The 20,831-nt window shown below is 38.8% G+C and overlaps 1 protein-coding gene across 2 annotated transcripts in view; it reads left to right on the top strand.

Annotated features, from left to right (window-relative positions):
• Positions 1 to 20,831, top strand: part of SYT1 (synaptotagmin 1) — a 583,887-nt gene that overhangs the window by 218,201 nt on the left and 344,855 nt on the right. The window lies entirely within an intron of this gene.

Genomic DNA, 20,831 nt, shown 5'->3' with positions numbered 1-20,831 from the left:
CACCCTTCCCCTTCCTTCTTCAGGAACCCCTCTCATGAAGATCTCTTGAAAAAAGAGGTCCAATATTTCCTATCCTTAGGGGTGATTGAGCCAGTTGCTTCAGAGTTGGAAGATAGTTCTGTTGCAACTATTTTCTACTTCTCAAGAGGTGTGGAGGAGGAAGACCAACCCTTGACCTAAGAAACCTGAATATCTATATTCTTTCCCAGCACTACAGGATGGTGATGTTAGCCAATATAATCCCATTCCTGACAGACTGGTTCATTGCCCTAAACCTCCAGGAAGCCTTCTTTCATGTAGCTATCCACTCATTCCACAAAGGTTTTCTATGCTTCAAATTAAGCTCAGAACACTACCAGTACCAAGTCCTCCCCTTCGTGTACTCCACAGCTCAGTTTTTACAAACTCCTTTCAGCAGTGGTGGCCCATCTACATCAATGAGGAATAGCAGTATTCCCTTACCTGGATGATTAGCTCCTCAGGGGTCAATCAGCTCTCTAGGTCCAGTAAGCAACCTCCAGGATTCTAGCCCTATTTCAGTCTCTGGACTTTTTGCATCAATCAAAAAGTCTGCATTGATCCCAGTCCAAAAATTGGACTTTTCACCTGAGACACTCCAGACTCTATAACTGCCAGAGCCTATTTCCCCACAGAAAGATTCTCCACTCTGTCCAGTCTAATCTCAATAACTCAACACAGCCCACAAACAACTTCAAGCACCTGCCTACAACTCATCAACCACATGTCAACCTCCACATTCATCACGCTTCATGCAAGACTGAATCTCAGATGCCTTCAAATGTGGCTAAGATTGATGTACACCTTAAACAGATAATCTCTCCAAACGTATCACAGCACCTCAGAAAGTTCTGGACTCTTGCAGGTGGTGGAAAGACTCATTGAAGGTCTGTGTGGGGAACCTCATTCTCACATCCCACATCCTCAAGGATCCTCACAACAGATGCTTCTCTTCAGGGATGTGGGGGCTCACCTGTAAGGGGCCACAGTCCAGGACAAGTGGTCCATACAAGAGGTAATGCTCCCCATGAACATTCTGACACTGAGAGCAATTTGTTGTGCTTGCCAACACTTCCTTCACACCATACAATCCACTCCATCAGGGCAATGCTAGGCAACATGGCAACAAATGTACTATATCAACCAACAGGGAAGAGCAAGATCCCAGTCCTTACGTGCAGGTTGTGGAACTGGTGCATTTCCTATCAGACGGCTGAGATTTCTATCTTTCAGGCCTCCAGAATACAATGGCAGACTCCCTGAGCAGACACTTCCTTGAGAAATACAAATGGAAGCGTAATGATTCTGTCTTCCATAGCATCTGCCAGACTTGGGGCTCCCCAGAAGCAGAGCTCTTTGCCACCCTGAACAATGCAAAATACAAACTTTTCTGCTCCCAGGGAGGATACGGCTGCAACTCATAGGAAGATAGCCTCATAACACTGTGGCCCCTTACCCTACCATATGCTTACCCACCTCTACCTCTAATCCTCAAGAATTTACTCACACCACATCAGGAAAGAGCAAGAGTTATCCTAGTAGCATCATCCCAGCCAAGGCAAGTGTAGTACTTGAACTTTCCTTCACCTTTCTGTGGCAATGCCTCTTTTACTACCTTTCAGGAAGGATCTCATGTCCACCCAACCACTTCTCTTTGAACCTGAGAACATGGCTCTTATGTGATTCTCAGGCATGGAACTAACTTGTTTTGATGAGGCCCAGTCAATTCTCATATCTAGCAGGAAACATAGACTTTGCAAAACTTACCTTGAAAAGTGAAAACCCTTCCAATCCTGGTGTTCCTGTCACTCTTCCCATGCCTCAGAGATTCCGCTCTCAAAAATCCTGGATTACTTGTTGGGTTTAAAGATGCAAGGTCTATCAATGAGCTCAGTCAAGGTACATTTGGCCACTATAACAGCTTTCCACTCACCAATTGAAGACTTCACAGTGTTTGCCCACTCTACTACAGCTAGATTACTCAAAGGCTTATACAACTTGTAACCCCTCCCGCCCCCCATACAAAACGTGGCTCCTTATTGGGACCCGATCCCACATGCTGGATGTCAGAAGGGCCCTGACCTTCTATATTCACAGGATTAAGACCTTCCAGGACTCTCCTGAGCTATCATTTGCAGAGAGGATGAGGGTCAACCTATTTCCACTCAAAGACCGTCCAAGTGGGTTTCGGGTTACATCTTAATCTGCTATGAATTCACTGGGATGGAAGCCCCTCATAGAGTGACAGCACATTCCTGTAGAGCTCAGTCCACATCTATGGCTCTATGCAAGGACATTCCCATACAAGAAATGTGTAGGGCTTCAACTTGATCTTCCATTCATACCTTTTGCCAAGTATCTTCCCTGCTTCCAAGGCTGATGATACTCTTGGCAACACAGTCCTCTGAACCATCTTGGACTTCCCTCCTTAGCGGCCACCTCCTCATGGAGTTACTTCTTGGATGTCTCCTATGATGGAGCATCCGAGGGACATATACTCGAAGAAGAAGGAGAAATTACTTAGCTTACAGTAACTTGAGTTCTTTGAGGTGTTTTAGCCCTATGAGTGCTCTACCTCCTGTCCTTCTTCCCCTCAGTTGTGGAGGCTCTGCTTTACTTTCAAGAAGGAACTGAGTGGTGGCAGGACTGCACCTACTTTATGTGCCCTCATTTGGAGTCACAAGGTGCTGCTATGTGCAGGTGTAGGCCTGCAGACACTGCCTTTCATTCTCTGGTTGAAAGCGCACTGGTGTGTGCTCATTTTAGGGTGAAACACCCATGAGGACAAAAAATCTAAAAGAACTGAAGTTACTGTAAGATAAGTAACCTCTCCCTTTTTACTGTGATGCAGGGTTTTTTGTGAGTGATATCTGAGGAACTAATGGAACCATGGGGGTCCGTTTCCTGCTGCTTTGCTAGTCAGTTAGGGACATATAATAAGTAAGAACTTACTCGTTCTACTCACAAACCATCAAGCAATACTAAAATTGTATCTGGTTATTTTCTGCACATTTCATTTCGAGGCCTTAGAGAAATGAAAGCATTAATCTGCAATTAGATCATTTCATCTTTCAAAATGTCTAGTTAAGGTGAAGTGTATAATTAGATGTATAAAATTGCATGCCACTGCCACCCACACAAAGGCGACATGTGCTATTTTCCTTCCCCATTAAGTGCTATACAAGAATTCTCTCACGGTATAAGAGAGCCATTGCTTCTAGGGTAAATAAAAGTAACTTAAAATGACATTTCCATCATTCTATCTGGTGTTCTAGTATGATAAAATGGATGTTGGTGTATGTACTATATATCTAATATATATTAATAGAAGGTGTTGATAGGAAAGACTCAGCAGGTTGTGTAGTCTTCCCTCTGCTAAGGCAGAATTGTACTTTACAGTATATTTTGTGGTATTTGCACAAATTAGTTTTAAATATCACAAGTGTTTTTTGTCTTCCACCGTATCTTTTGGGAGATTACTTTCACTCTTGGAGAAGTGATCTTTGATATTACCCTACGGAAATAGGTCTTTACCACCACCCCCGTTTCCCCCTCCCCCCCCCCCCCCCTATAATAAGAAAACAAAAGAAAAATGTAAAAACTATATTGACTAAGCTGAATTGTTGCTTTTTAGGCAACAGAATCTCATAAATCTAGTTTAAAAGGAAACGACTCACATAGTAAACAGTCCACAGGTTGCAACTAAGTTATGGCACTACTGAAGTATTACAATATATGACTACAGTATGTGAAAATGAAGTGGTGGTGAACTTTTTTTTCCTTCCTTTTTAGTGTGAACACCAATTTTCAAGGGAGCTAATTAAAATCTTTATCTGATCCTTAGCTGTGAGAAAGCTCTGCCTGGTTGCACGTGATAAGTTCATAGCCTTTGGAATTTATTTTTTATTGTATGATTTTGAGTTTTCATGACTGGAAGTAGATTTTTTTTTTTTTTTTTTTTTTTTTTTTAAATTATCATAGACATGTTGGAGCAAACAGCAACCTCTTCTATAAATGCTGTTGCTAAGAAACAAACATTTAAAAATGAAAGGTGTGTGAGAATAATGTTTATTTCGGTTCACCATGGCTCATGGGGGCGGGGAAGAGAGACGCTTCATCTCCATCCTTACTAGATAATGAGCTGTTGTCTTAAACTCTGTCCAACAGAGGGTACAGTGTATAGTGCTCAGTGTGATACATTGGTAATTTGCTAAATCAATAGCCAAAGCTCTGGAAAAAGGCTCACTGCTCTTTAGATACAGAGTAATACTCTAGATCAGTTGGACATCAGCAAAGAGTACTAAACTCTTATGGTGACATTATAGACTGTGAACTGGTTACGTCAATTGACTTTAATATTTTCTGATTGAGCATTCGCACCAATCAGGAAGAGAAGCTCCAAAAAAAATGCCCTTTCCCTGACAGCTTGTTAGTTTTATGTGTGCAAGTTTTTTCTTCTTGTAGCATTAAAAAATTGCAAGTTTTTTCCCTCCCTCCATCTGCACTGGGGTCTTATACCAGCAGATTGATCATGTTTCTGAAGTCTTTCATAACTTGAAGGTCACACTCACAGTTTAAGCTTGAGATATTGTACTTTAGCAGCAAGTAAATGATTTGATCGGTATGGAATTGGGTTGGCGAGGGAGGTCAGAATGCAGACTTAAGGACAGGACCTGCTGCAGTATAAAGAAATGGTGTAAAATTCATGTGCTCATTGTGTAGTGACCTACTGATTTATTTATTACTGTGTATTCCAGCATTAGTGCATGGGGATAAAGCTTATGGGACATCTAAACTAAAAGCTTTCTGTCACATTCTAAACTAGTTATAGAAGAAAATCAAAGATAATAACATGAATTAAAGTTAAAACCAAAAATATTCTAAGGGATAGAGCGGATCCCAATTAGGGGATTCCATCTGATTCTGGTTAACAGCTGACGAATAGTTTTGTGTCCGTTGTGGCCAACAAGTCTCTTCAGAATTTGATGGTGAATGCAGATTTTCTAGAAGTGTTATAATTTATGTAATGATATTGAAAGAATGTATAACTGGGAATAGATTAAGGGACCCATGCCAATACAACTTTATAGTTCGCTTGCATAACACTGACGCTTTTCTAAAAAACAATATACACTTTATTGTCCTATGACGCTTGTGAAGGAAATAAAGAGGCTCAAACTCTGTTATGTATAAATCTTGAAAAATAATCCAATTAAATTCATAGCATGCAAGTGAGTTAAGAATTTTCTACAAAAACTCCTTTTACATGTAGTCCTGGAAGTTAAGAATTAAAATATTTTCTTGGAAACAAGGTTGGCTCATACTCTTCCATGGCCTTAATACATAAAGTATTGCACAAGTATTCTATTGAGTAGAGAACAATAGTTACAGAAAAGACAATAGCCTAGAATAACCTGTGTGGATCAGTTAATTAGTGCTGAAAGGTGGTACACAAAGATGTCAGCAAGAGAATTTGCAGGTCATGGTTCTTATAGATGTTCTTATAAACGATACCTAACAATTTATATGAACAACACATACTCTGTTGCAGCTGCCAAACAGAACAGGATCTGCCTTATTGCATGGATCTGACTCATTACCACAGCCATTTGTGTGCAGCACTGGCTTCACTAAATAAACCTAAATGGAGTTAGCCACACCACCTAGCTGGCAGGATCTGTATTAAGGTTGTCTCTATATAAGCAGATGCAACATCTGTCTGTAAAAATGATTTTGTATTTATTGTCTCTTATCAGCTACATGTTTAGTAATAGGAAAAGTGGGTGGGTTGGAGGAAATATTGTGCTGAATGTAATCCCTAGCTGGTTATTGCACAGTTATTTGGCTGGTCCAGTGTCATTTCATCTCCTGAATAGGACTAATTGTGCTTATGCAATTCTTTCTGATCTTTCATATTGGCAGGGGAACAAAGTACTCCTGGTACTGGCACTCTAGTATCCTGTAGCTGCAATAATCCTTGCCAAGAAATGGAAAGGAATTCTTCCAAGCATCCCAAGTTAAAGCCATAAAAAGTAACTTGGCACAAATGAATGTGCACATTTCTCCCTTATTTTCAGCTCAAGATTGGTGCGTGGTGCAAAATGCATAGTGCGTTCTTTTCCCCATGCTTACACAGTCTTGCTCAATCCCTTGATCAATTTGAATCAATTTACATATATTTGTTCAAATATAAAATGTAGCATAGTATCAAGATTTGCCACTCAGTGTATAGGATCTTTCAGATGCATAGTACTCTACCGAGCCTTCAAATTTTATAAAAATACAGGATTGGCTCTTTGTTTCAGCGCAAGTTATTGCAAAACACTTAGTCACAGGAATACAAAGACTAATCTAGAATTTTTCCATTGATAGTGTTTACAATGAGAGAATATAATTTCTAACTATGCAGTTCTAGGGCAGAAATTACAATACTGACAATTTTTTCCCACTACATTATTTGCTGGGTGCATTGTGTCATGGTATCTATTAATGCTATGCAACATCCCATTAACAGTTAGTACAATTAATTGCAAAGGAAAAATGTGGAGACTCAACATTTGACTATAGAGTCCATATCAAGTTTTGTAGCATCTAAAAGTTTGTTACTATCCTAGCTATTATTGTACAAGCTGTGTAGAAATGCTATGGAAAAAGTGTATGGTGACATAAACCAGATTTTGTTGAAACCTGGGCAGTTTTCCAAAGCATCAAATAGACGGGCAAGGAGGATCTGTTTATAAATAGGACAGGTTAGAATGGTATATGTTTTGTGATTTTCATTTAGACTGGAGAATCATGTAACAAACCTCATATTTCCCCAAATTTAGTATGATGAAGTTTAAAAATTGTAGTGTAACTGAATCATCATAACAAAACATAAAGTGATCATCCAAATAGTTGCATTTAAGTCAAGACTGACTGAAAGATCTTACTGCATTTAAGTCAAGACTGACTGAAAGATCTTACTGTATAGGAACAGATGCCAGGCTTCTTAGGGAATCTTACTCCCGTCACTGAACAGAGATAAGTTTTAACCTTCCTCAGACTAAAATAAATGCTATTATGATGCAGGAGATAGATGTACAGTAGGCAATCGGACTTAATATCTTCCAGAATTATAAGAGCATTTGCATTTTACTCTTAGCTCAGTTATGCTTCTTGAAACTATTCAGTCTCTTAGTATGGTTCTAACATTTTGAACTAAAAAAGGAACACTATAATACGTTGTATAGGATTAAAATCTGATTTGAAAAAGGGTTGAAAAGTTTAAAGGAAGTATGAATAGTGGGTCAAATCACAAGCTCTTTGCTCTGGACTAGATTGTGCAAACTGCACACACACGTAATAGAGGGTGATGCAGAGAAAGAATTCTTATTCTAAGAAAGAGAATTCTGCTCAGAGATTCCAGGTGTGCAGTGAAGACACACTTGCTGCTTACACTCTCTCTCCCTTGCAAAATTGTCTGTCACCCTACATTCTCCATCACCACTGGCAGTTCCTGCATGCTGTCTGTCATTTCAGCTCACAACCTCATTTCCATTTTTGACCTCTCTCACTTCTCCTTCAACATTATCGCTGTCATTAAATCTTTATGTTGTTGATGTTTTTCCCACAACAGTCTCACCAGAAATCTGTCCTTTCATCCTGAGTCCAAACCCCAAACCCTTTCTCTAGGCCTTGATCCGTTTTTTTACCTTCGCTATGGTAACTTCCTCCACTCCAGTCTCCCTGATGCTTACTTCACTCAAACTAATCAACCAATCAATCAAAAATGCAGCTGCAAAACTGGTTTACCTTGCTCTCTGCTCTGAACCAGTCCAGCTTCTCTATATATCCCTTTGCAGTCTTCTCCTAGCATTCCTTACAAACTTCATGCCCTTTGTACTTGCTTTCAAGCACCTTCAAAACTTCCCTTTCCTCTCTCTTGGTACTAGTCTCTCTTCCTTTCCTATTTTATCTCCTTTGCTCTGCTCAAGTTGTTCAACCAACTAACCACCTCCCTTGTCTCCTTCCATGCTTGGCTATGCAACCTCTTTTACAGACTCTCTGTATCTGGATCCCCTTTCCTGACCACACCTGTCCAGTTCTACCCTTTCCTCCTTCAAGTCTCCTCAAAACAGTCTTTGAGGTATTGAAATCCAATTTTTCCCTTATGTGTATGTTTAGAAATAAAAAAGCTATAAAAAACCTCAAAACTTTCTAACTCTCAAGATATGTACATCAACTTCAATAGCTGGCTGCACAATCATTGCTCTAGCCCTTGTCCTCCCATTTTTTTTATCACCGCCAGTATTTATCATGATCACTTGTTAGACTTTTTTGTCTTACCTGTTCCAAGAAGGTTAGAGTTTATGTGCTTTGCATTTTCTATAAAGCACCATGCACTTACGGCACCATAGAAATAAACAATAGACCAACTTTGCTGCCTCATTTGATGGAACTGTTGCCTTTGACCTACAAAAATTTTGTTTTTGCATGTCTACTGAGGAAATATATAGGATACACATGAGTTCAACCACTAGCCATTGAATGAAACTGGTCTGAATGTGTTTTGGCTGGAAAACACTGATTCATCGAAACTAAAGCTTTTTGTGGATTTTTTTTTTTTTTTTAGAAATAGAATTCTTGTTTTTCAGCCAGTCCTGTTGTTGAGCAAAGTAGGAATGTCTCATTAAGTGTCTCAGTACCATTTGGCAGATACCAAATCCTCTGCTGCACCAAATTTTCCTTTGGATACTACAGTAGCATAAACATAAATTTGTAAGCATTCTGATGAGTTAGTTTGGCTAGAATTATGTCATGAACTCATCTTGTGGCTCACAAGACTTCTTTTTCTGGAAGTCTACAGAGAATATTTTCCTGTTACAGAAAAATTTCAAATTTTGTAAAATATGTCCCTCAAATTACATTGATTATGACAGAGATGTTGGGAAGCTACTCAGACTAATACCCACCTATTTATTCTAATCTTTAGAATGCAACTCAAAGTATGATCTTCAAAAAATTCTCAGACATCTTCAGAGTGAAATAAATGCTGCAGTTTTTAATATGCAAGCAAAACAAGAGAATGCACTGACCTCTGTGTCCTTCTAGGAGGCAGTAAGTACTAAACTGCACTTCTTGATGCTGGATAATGAAGTGTACTGCAATCAACTGGTGATAAACATTTTGTTTCAAACTCTGTAAATGGCCAGTCAATTTTTTTAAGGACTGATTTTTTTTCTAGACAAAGTTTAGATGTTTCCAGTATCTTCCACTGCTGCTTATACCATCCTGCACAAATTGATCACAGACCTTCTAGATGAGAGAGCCTTTTCCTGCCCATCTGTAATGATTGCTCTCTCTCTTTCTACCCCTACCCCTGTGATGGAAGGCTATCTGAGAACCAGGATCTCAATGAAGAAAGACTAGTTCACTTTTTAAAATGGGCTACTTAAGCCACTAGCTTGAACAGATATTAGGGAATCTGAAAATGTGGATACAAAATGCAAATGGCAGAGACTTCTGCATTTGATTTGTATTTATACAAAGGATATGTAAGAACTTTTCCATATAGAACCATTTGTATCCAGCAGCAGCAGCTGCCAGTTTGATACACAGCCCATCAAAGTGCTGACAGATGCAGTATTGTATAGAAATTTAAGGACTACACTCAGGTTTTCTATGTGCATCATGCAAATAAATGAGTACTGAGAGTGAGAAGTATTATGAGAACAAAGCATTTAAAATCTTCCATTGCTGCTGTGTTTCATAATGTATTAGGATACCAAAAACATCTGCTTGGTTTTCCTGATGCATTTTGTCTCATTAGCCATGTTTGCATATATTTAGGCTTCTTTATTTCGTTATGCAGAGTATTATTCATTGTTTGTTTGTCCAATAAGTGAGACGTTTTGAAACTCAAGGGCCTTGCAAAGAGATGTTTTAGATCTTCAAGAACACCTGCAAATGGATCATGTTTCAATATCACTTCTATTAATACTCAAAAACGTACCTTATTGACTGAGTCATCTATTTCTTCCTAACTCCCAAAAGCTAACTCCTTTTGGCATTGAAATACTGCTTTAAGTAAGGTTTTCACGCAAATTAAATAAATTAAACAAATAGTAGTCATCTTAAAAAGAATCATAAGTGTGGTTGGTTGCCCAACACTTTCCATTAAAGACCCTGTTTTCAGTTGCTTATAACGTCAGTAAATGTAACCATCTGGGCTGAAATTTTCCATGAGCGGTGTCTGCCTGAAGCTGAACTTAAAATAAAAAATAATAATATTATTATTATTATTTCAGACAAAATGATGCAGCTGTTTCCAAGAACGAGAGTAGGGAAAATTAGCAGAGACTTGAAATTTGGAAGAGGGATATCTTTTGTGTCAAGAGTATTCCTTTTGCCATCCCTGTGAAAATCCACCCATATTTGGTCAAGAGATAAGCCCTGGGAAAATTGCAGTGTGCACATACTCAATAGAGACTTACTAGAGCTTAACCACTAAAATCTCTGAAGATTCTGTCCTAAGGGAACATGTCTGAGTCTCACAGCTCCTAGTGTTCACCACAGTCTGCATGCACCATCCCCACAGAGCAACTGAGCATGCTCCAGGCAAGGGCTACAAAGGCTTTCCCTGTAATGGCTGTTGCGAAATGCTCTGGGCTGGAGTAGGGTGGGCACTAGAAGTGAGAGTAGGGAGCCTGTCTTCTTGTGTTCAGTGCCCCCATACACAACTTACTGGCACCCAGGGAGTGGGGAGGAGGAAGGTATCTGACTTGAATGCAGAGGAGAGAAAAGCCAGATTATGGGGCTGTGGGAAGCAAAGGAGTAAATTGGGATGAGAAGCCTGTGACTGGGAAGGTGGGGGAAGAGGGGATAAACTGGGACTGGGAGTTGGAGGGGGCAGACTGTGACTGGTTGGACAAGGAAACTGGGAGAAGATGGGGAAGACAGGAGTAGTGTGGAGGAAAGTGACATCTGACAAGAAGTTGTGACTCAGAAAGAGAACTGGGACTGTCTGGGCAGAGACTGGGTTCTTGTTCCAAGGAGTGGATGCGGTGGGGATGAGAGATGAAATGAGGACTCTGGGGAGGGAGAATGGAAGTGAGGGTGGGAAGAGAAATGGGGAGAGACAAATCAGATGAGGAGCAGGTGGGGCGGGGAGCTAGGACTGGCTGGACAAACAGACTAGAAAGAAGTGTTGGGAGGCAGTGAGGCTGGGGCCTAGATCATAGAATCATAGAAGATTAGGGATGGACAGGACCTCAGGAGTTCATCTAGTCCAACCCCAACTAAATCATCCTATCCAGGGCTTTGTCAAGCCAGGCCTTAGAAACCTGTAAGGATGGAGATTCCACCACCTCCCTAAGTAACCCATTCCAATGCTACCACTCTCCTAGTGAAAAGGTTTTTCCTAATATCCAACCTAGACCTCCCCCACTGCAACTTGAGATCATTGTGCCTCGTTCTGTCATCTACTGCCACTGAGAACAGCCTAGCTCCATCCTCCCTGGAACTCCCCTTCAGATAGTTGAAGGCCACTATCAAATCCCCCCCACTCTTCTCTTCTGCAAACTAAACAAGCCTAGATCCTGCAGCCTCTCCTCATGAGTCATGTGCTCCAACTCCCTACTAATTTTTGTTGTACTCTGCTATACTCTCTAATTTGTCCGCATCCTTCCTGTAGTGGGGGACCCAAAACTGGACACAGTACTCCAAATGTGGCCTCAGCAATGCCGAATAGAGGGGAATAATCACTTCCCTTGATCTGCTGGCAATGCTCCTATTAATGAAGCCCAATATGCGGTTAGCCTTCTTGGCAATAAGGAGACACTGCTGACTCATATCCAGCTTCTTGGCGATTGTAACCCTCGGGTCCTTTTCTGCAGAACTGCTGCCTACACAGTCGGTCCCCAGACTGTAACAATGCATGGGATTCTTCCGTCCTAAGTGCAGAACTCTGCACTTGTCCTTGTTGAACCTCACCAGATTTCTTTTGGCCTAATCCTCCAATTTGTTTAGGTCACTCTGTATCATATACCTACCCTCCAGCATATCTACCACTCACACTAGCTTAGTGTCATCTGCAGACTTGCTGAGGGTGCAATCTACTCCATCCTCCAGATCATTAATTAAGATGTTGAACAAAACTGGCCCCAGGACCGAACCCTGGGACAAGCTGCCTGTTACTAGGTGTCAATTAGACATTGAGCCATTGATCGCTACCCATTGAGCCTGATGATCTAGCCAACTTTCTGTCCACCTTATAGTCCATTAATCAAACCCATACTTCTTTAACTTGCTGGCAAGAATACTGTGGGAGACCATATCAAAAGCTTTTCTAAAGTCAAGATATATCGCATCCACCACCTTTTCCACATCCATAGAGCCAATCATCACATCATAGAAGGCAATCAGGTTGTTCAGGCATGAATTGCCCTTGGTGAATTCATGCTTACTGTTCCTGATCACCTTCCTCTCTTCCAAGTGTCTCAAAATGGATTCCTTGAGGAACTGCTCCATGAGTTTTCCGGGGACTGAGGTGAAGTTAACTGGTCTGTAGTTCACCAAATCTTCCTTCCTTCTTCTCTTTTTTGAAGATGGACACTATATTTGTCTCCTTCCAATCATCCGGGACCTCCCACAATTGCCATGAGTTTTCAAAGATAATGGCCCCTGGGGAAGGCAGAGGTCTTCCAGGGGATACATCAACTCATCTAGATATTTGCCTAGTTTTATAACAGGCTACATAAAAAGCACTAGCGAAATCAATACAAACTAAAATTTCATAAAGACAATGACTTATTTATACTACTCTATATACTATACACTGAAATATAAGTACAATATTTATATTCCTATGTATTAATTTTATAATTATATGGTAAAATGAGAAAGTAATCAATTTTTCAGTAATAGTGTGCTGTGACTTGTATTTTTATGTCTGATTTTATAAGGAAGTAGTTTTTAAGTGAGGTGCAACTTGAGTGTACGCAAGATAAATCAGACTCCTGAAAGAGGTACAGTAACCTGGAAAGTTTGAGACCCATTGCACTATAGAACAATCCCCTCCAGAGCCTGGAATGAAACCCAAGACCCCTGAGTCTCAGCATTCTAGCAAATATCTGTGAAACCCACTGTGCTGGGCCGCATAATAAGCTACTACATGCTATCAGTTACTCATTAGCTCAAGTGGCGGAGGTCTGTGCAGTAGATTTAAAAGTTTCAATCCTGTTGATGAGGGGATGTCAATATGATGCCACATTCTATTTTTTTCCATTTATTTCTTTGAATTTCAGAAATTGCACAGAAAATAATGCTAAAACATTATTAAGGTAACAAAGTCAAGTACTTGGAAGTTAGGAAATGCCAGATTGAAGGATGGCTCTGCTCAACATTGAAAAGCTTGGTTTGAAAGTAATTATTTCCCAACGTAGAATTTTCTTTGAAGATTCACATGCATCATGGGGAATCTTGAAAAATGTTGGATTCATACATAATTCTGTTTTGTTATTTTTTTAACTTTTTTAAAAATACTAAAGAGTTCTTTTGAAATTCCTGCTGGTACAGGAGGAAAAGAGGATATTTTCTAGTGTCAAATAGAGGAGTTGAAGAAAATAGAGTCTAAAGCTATTGAAAATATTTAGCAACATTTCTAAGCATAATCTTTTGTTTTCCTTCCATTTTAAATTTAATATCATGCTTTAGTGATTTTTAAGAAAATGTTTAGTTAATGTCTTCTGCTATAACTGTTTCCAAGACCTTGCAAATAAGAAAAAAGCCTGAACTTCATAATAATGTGAAAAAGTCACTTACTTTTCTATGCCTCAGTTCTTTATCTGCAAAATGATGAAGTAGGACACGTCATTTCTCATCTCCTTTGTCTGCCTTGTCTATTTAGCTTTGTAACATTTTTTTAAGTCAGTGACTGTCTATCATTGTGTTTGTACATCACTAGCGCAATGGACGCCCAGTCTTGGGTAGAGCCTATAGTCACAACTCTGTTAATAATATGTAGCAATAGCTATTTAGCTGTTTGGATGTAGCACCCTAATGTGGACTTGTATCAAAGGACCTGTGACAGAAGTTTTGCCTGACACACCCCAGCATCTTTCGTAAGTATTGATCGTGGGAAAAGGTTAATTATATTCTACTAAATCAGTAAGTGAGGGGGACTCATTTATCCCACCTGAGATAGGATGTAAGGTGTGAGCTGAGCAGTCTTGAGCGTGGAAATTTAAGAGCAGCCAAGCCTGTGGTGAAAATTTGAATTTATCTTTGTTACTGCTGCACCTTTTGTCCCAGTGGTTAGCCAATATTCAGAGCTTTGACGGGTTGTTTCATTAGGAGGAGAAATTGATGATGAGTAAACGAATGTAGACAAAGTCCTGTTTTCCCTGATCCCAATAGGAATAAACAGTAGGGAACTTCCTTGCTCAGAACTTCCAAGTCTGCCTTTCCACCCATTCTCTGCTGTTTCTCAGGGCCTCATTCAGGCCTTCTTTTCTGGCTTTCTGCTCACTCTTCCTAGCTTTATCCTTGCTTTTCTGCCTTTGCCACCCACACAGAAAAAAACAGCTGCAACCAATCAACTCCCCAGCCCTCGTGTTCGCAATCAGTCCCAAGGAAAGCTCTCATTTTCCTTGAGTTAGTTCTTGTTCAAGCCTTCCCCTGTGGCCTAGTGCCGTGGGCAGTATCTTCTGTTGTTTCAGGTATCTTTTTCCATAAATGATCTTAACTGCTCCATCCATATGGCCTCACACATCCATAAGCTTTGAGATGAAGTCCATGATTGTCTGTGGCTCAAAAACCTGCTTGCTCTCAGTCACTAACACCTTCCAGCATAACATCATGTTGTTCTTTGTTTTCTTTGTTGATAAAGCCAAACCAAAGGAAGACTTTCCATATTTTGTGGACTGTGTTTGTAAAGCAGATTGGGAAGGCCACCTGCTCAGAGGGCCAAATACTATAAAGACTGATCCAAAACCTATTAAAATCAATAGGAGTCTTTTGATTTATTTCAGTAGATTATAGATCAGTCCCCATAATCTTTACACAGGCAAAACTCCCATGGTAATCAACTAAATTCATTGTGTAGATTAGCTGAGTAAGACCTGCAGGTTGTGGCCCAAAGCAAAGTGTAATTCCTGCACAGAGAAATCACTAGCAATCCATTAGGGTGTGACTTAATATTAGTAATACCTATTTATTCAAGAAGCTGTCTCCCCTTCTTTATGCAGTAGTGATTTGGGGAAGAATGCTTCACCATTTACTGTAAAGACTTCATTCAACACTGACTAAAGTAAGGAAACCTGGGTTTTCTGTCTTCAGTCCTCACAAGTTTCCGCTGACTTTTCTAAAGTCCATATCAGCAAAGAGTTGTGGTGATAGTGACAAACATTCACATAATTTTGGTTATGTATTATGGCCTTTAGTCTCAAACTGGCATAAAGATGAATGAATGATCAAGAAGTTAAAACTATTGAATCATTCAACCACGTGTTTATCAGCTGGCACACAAGTATCTCATTTGTGTAACAGCACTGGAATGGCTTGTGGATTTGTATACTTTGTAAAATGTTTTAGTGCAAAATACTTTTCTATAGAGAAAATTAAATTATTTCTAAAAATGGCTTTTTCTGACTTCAAGGACGTGTTGAATTAGTGGTGGCATATTTTTATGACTATTATGTTGCTATGTCAGTTTGTAAGGATAAGCAGAAAACAATCTGTGCATTTGCTGACTGTTAAATACTTCTTAAATTCTTTGCCTTCTTTCACTATCAACTTAAATTCAAAGTTGTCATGGTTCATTATCCATAGATGATCTTGAGCAGTCACGTATCATAAAAAAAATATGCTATGGCATCTGCCTTTGTGCTTTTGTGCACCACTGTACAGATCACTTCTAGGAAGGTTATCTATCTTTCGTTTAACCTCTGTTTAATATACAGTATTGATAGGCACAGCAGCGTGTATCATTGTTTTCACATATGCATGTCTCAATCCATGGAAACTGTGTATATATACCATTGTTATGAACAGCATAGTTGTGTTTATAAAATGTCTGCTTTATTGTTTTAGTTAATGAGTTCTATCCAATTCAATTATTACACAGCTCAGAATCTTCGTTAGCCATTCAAATTGCTCCCTCAGCCTGTCATTTTGAGTTCATGTACTAAATGTAAGACAGTGTTTTGAAGTTAGTTGTAATTGAATTATAAATAATTATCTTTTTATTCAGCCCCATGTTTTCTGAATATTCAGATTTTAGAAACCATAAATGAATTCTACAATCCTGACACTTTGTTATTAATAATGATTATATTCATAAAAGTTAATTATGTCCAGACACTCAGAATTATGTTTAACTAATTGAATTACCATAAAGATTCAAGGGTTACTAGTATTAATTTTTTTTAATTTTTTTTTTTTTGTGAAAACTTATCATGTACTTAAATAATGGTAAATAAAATGCTAGTTCATACTCTTTTGTATCCTACAATTCACATGCTGAATGCCTTTGATTAGGGATGTTTTGGAGATTAAAATTTCTCTATTTACTTCTCTGCTGGGATAATATTTTAATTAGAAGTTAACTTACTATTAAAAATGCATTTATTACTTCTAACTTATTTTGTCTGAAAAGAAATGCTTCAGTAGTGACCATTCACAATTAATCCTTTTAGCTTTGTTTCAAAGCTCCTTGCATTAGTAAATGTTGAAATAATATGAACTGAAATAACTGGCTTCATGTATCCAACTGTATTCTTAGTACACTATACACAGGTACCACTGCCTACTACAGCCCAGAGATTCAGAGACACTCAGGTGACATTGAGTTCCTCTCTTATATTTCCCTCAGGAAGTCATAGCACAAGAGGAACATAAGATTCCCCATATTGTTACAAGCTTGATACATCTTTTGTTTAAAATAACACCGTATGTACCATTCCTTCTCACAGTCGAAAGGTATTTTCATAAAGTCTGAAGTTATTTGCAAGATTTTTGATGCATGTCACACATTATTCATACCACTTTTTCTTGCTTACATTGGAAGGGCTTCATTCAGATAGATCTTGCTGTGTGTGCGTGCGTGTGTGCGTGCGTGCGCGCACCACGCGCGCGTCTAGAATTTGAGGTCAAATGACAGGCAAAAACCTATAAAGCCAAGGAACTGCCAGGAAAATACCCAATTAGAGTTCACAAAACAAGTGAATGGCTAAATGTGAATGAAAAGCAATATGTCCTCATCACAAATATTCTGTCCCTGAGGAAATTAATACACTTAGAAAAATAATACTAATCTTTTATATTTGTAGAGGAGGGTTCCAGTTAAGCTAATTTTTTCTGCCCATGTGTGACCTTAGCTGTTGCTCTTGTTTTGCCTAAAGCCTGTTTTATTTTCAGCACAAAAATTCAATACAGCTTTTTGCAATGTGTGAGAAAGGGGAGGAGAGATAGAAGTTGGAGGAAAACAAAATCTTTTTCCCCCCAACACTTTCTCCCACAGATGCTGTCGAAAATGAATTTTGGTTGCAGTATTTATTAGGATGATAAATATTAATTTCCATCTCTCTTTGCAATTGTGTGTCTCAGTCATGTGTGGCTTCTTCTTCTAGGAATATGAAATATTTCTCATGAATGTGACTGGGAGTTAAATAAACCACCAATGTTTAAATCTGGTCTCGTAGATAACTCATTCTAATTTAAATGAAGACACCCAAACGTTTTGGGATCTGAGAACTGAAGTTCCCATTTGAACTGTAGCTTCCAGGACTTGCACGCACATCTAACTGTGTTTGAAGCCTGGACTGCTACTAAACATCTTATCCACATATACCCGGGAGTGACAATAAGATTGGTAACTAAGGACATGGGATAGATTAATATGAGGTGAATATAAAGTGGAAAGCAAAAACAGAACAAAACTATGTCTAGGCATATTTCAGAAAATCTATAAAGGGCATGTTGGGACTGAATGTGCTGCACAAGTCCATGTTAGGTACTTTAGAAATGAACTCCAGATGTCTGCTGGGTTGCAATCACCACCCCTTTCATACTTACCTGAGCATTCCTGCATTGTTTTTTTTAATAGCAGCTTGCAATATTGATGATTACACAATGTGTTACTGTAGGAGTTATCGGTAAATTTTGATTAATGGGAATTTCCTACTAAGATCTCAATTGCATAGTGGGATCCATGAAGATGGACAATTATACTGGCAGAGTCCATTGGATTTCAGTGGGATCTCAACAATGAATGCCATTGCATGATCAGGATATGTGTCTTTTAAATTACAGATCTAAATGTTTTATATCAAGTAACTTTGGAAATTTTGGATAAAATCAACCATTGGGCCAAACTCGGCCCCATAGCAATTCCCTTGGCCTCTCCAGAAATGCAAAGTGACCCATCAGAAATGTAAAACCACCTTATCAGAGCCCTTGAGGATTTTCATACTCAAAGAGTTATTCTCAAATGGCATAAAGCTGTCAAAGCAGCTCTACTCCAGCCTACTGACTTTGCCCCATCATAGGTGGCATACCGAAGAGAAGGCAGTATAGTCAGTGGGTCACTATGCCCCAGTGATTCCCCAGCTCCTGGAATGCACCCTTGGGGACTAGTAACAATTGCTACAACTTAGAGCAACCTTCAGGCTGCTGTAATTGTGCTTTGGTAAATTTGGTGCTTTTGGCCCCAAGATCAAAGAGCCCAAAGTTAAATCGGTCTTGAGAATCTGGCCCCTTGAATTCAGCGAATCATGCCTGCTTCTGCCAGAACTGAATATGTCCCTGTTTGGCAACTCTTGCTCTTTCTTTTTAACAGTATTCTGTAACACAAGATTCAGAAACACAAGAACAAAATCTGGAATCCTTATTCAGTTCTCATGCAAGCAACTCTGGTGACTATAATGGAGTGCAGGGATTCCAGGCAAAATTTCATTATAGTCCGTGGAGTTGGCCAATAGAACAAATGGAGGATTTAGCTCACAGACATTGTATCTTCAATACAATGTATTTATTAATCTTATTAACACATATAAATGTCTGCATGTTTTTATGCAGTTAGTATTCAGTATATATAATGCCAGTGTTGCTTCCTGAGTGTTCTTTAAGTGGGTTGAGAAAAATTACAGGTTTTCCTAACTAATTCCAACTTTTTTCCCCTCTTTTCCGAACGTTTTTTCCTTGCCAATAGACTTACCAAATTCTCTGGACACCAAAAGTAAGGTGTAGCTGTAAGGTGTTTCTATATCAACACCTGCTATTTTCTTATTTTATTCTACCTGAGTTAGTTCTTGCTCAGGCCTTCCCCTGTGGTCCAGTGCCATGGGCAGTGGCTTCTGTTTCACATATCTTTTTCCACACAAATGATCTTAACTGCTTCTTCTATATGGCCTCACACATCCATAAGCTTTAATGAGGTCTTTTGATTGTGTTAACAATACCACAAACACCACATTAATGGTCAAATTTCTAACAGCAACCATTGCATGTAATGATTGGTATTTATATTTGTGTATACCTATATCTTATGGACATTTATAATCAGCATTATCAGCATTACTACTACTGTTTGTTCCTGACATTCTGAGAGAGAAGTTGAACCAAGCAGAACACTTGGTTAACTTTTACAACATGATGAACTGGTCTGAAATTTTTGTCCAAACAATTGATTTCTTTTCTTCTATCATATTTTTAAAAGATAGTGAAGTGAAATCTTTGTATTTTTGAAGTACAACTGCTTAACTATCCCTGACATCACATCACATCATTATGAGAGATCTAAAATTTGCAGTTTTCTTTAATTTTAATTATCTAGCACTTTTCAACAGCAGCCTTACTACTGCCATGTAGAATTTCAATTTGCTCAAATATCTTGTGTGTGTGTCTCTGTGTGTGCACCCTTAATATTGATAACAGTGGTTTCTGTTAGTGCTTATCTCCTTTTGATTCTGAAAATGTAATAAAGAAGAAAAATACAAAGTAATAGCTGAATGCACTAGTTAAGCAGGCAACCATCAAGGCTTTTTATCACGCTAATATTTGGAAAAATACAATATGCATGTTGAAGCTTAGTTTTTCAGATATCTCAAGGAAACAGAGATTGCAAGGAACAGCTTTGGCATGGCAAACATGCCCACAAAGCAAAACAAATCATCAGCCAAACAAGGAGTGATTGGTCTTGTGGGATTCTTTGTTATATTTTCCTGATAGCTTTCTGACATGTTAATTATCATGTTTATCTTGCTTGGTAGCTATAGTTTTTTGACTCTTTGGTGTACTTGATGTTTGGGTTTGTTCCCCAAACACAGCAGAGATGAGAAAAGAAGCCATTGTTAGTTTTTCAGTGTAACATGAACCAGTCAGAGTGGCCGGTCAAGTAAAAGAAAATTGTGAAAGGAGAAACCCTGTATTTTTTGGTTGAACAATAAAATACACTCTCTAAATAATGAGCAGTTGGTAAAATGGAAGCAGAATTGAAAATATGGGTGAACTTGAATTCATCTGTAAAGGAAGTCATAAAATTAAGGAAGCATGATGATTTATAGATACAGGTCATGTTTTATATTGTGTTCCCTTTTAAACGAGTGGAAACATTTGAACACCTGTACACTGAAACATAATATAAAACATGACTTGTGTCTATAAGATATTCTTGATGTGTGTGTAATCCAATAATAAATACATTATGGTGGGGTTTAGTTGACAATTTGGGGACAAAAATCAAACATTGCCTCTAGAAATATGAAATGCTGGTATTTTTCATTTTGCAATTTACACAAAGGTTTAGTCTTAAAAATAATATTAATTCTATTTTT

The sequence above is a fragment of the Emydura macquarii genome, unplaced genomic scaffold (assembly GCF_026122565.2).
Source record: "Emydura macquarii macquarii isolate MOO-44397 ecotype Brisbane River unplaced genomic scaffold, CSIRO-AGI_Emac_v2 contig_2205, whole genome shotgun sequence".
NCBI classification, from domain to species: domain Eukaryota; kingdom Metazoa; phylum Chordata; order Testudines; family Chelidae; genus Emydura; species Emydura macquarii.
The sequence above is the reverse complement of the archived record's forward strand: the minus strand, read 5'-3'. Positions and strand labels throughout refer to the sequence as shown.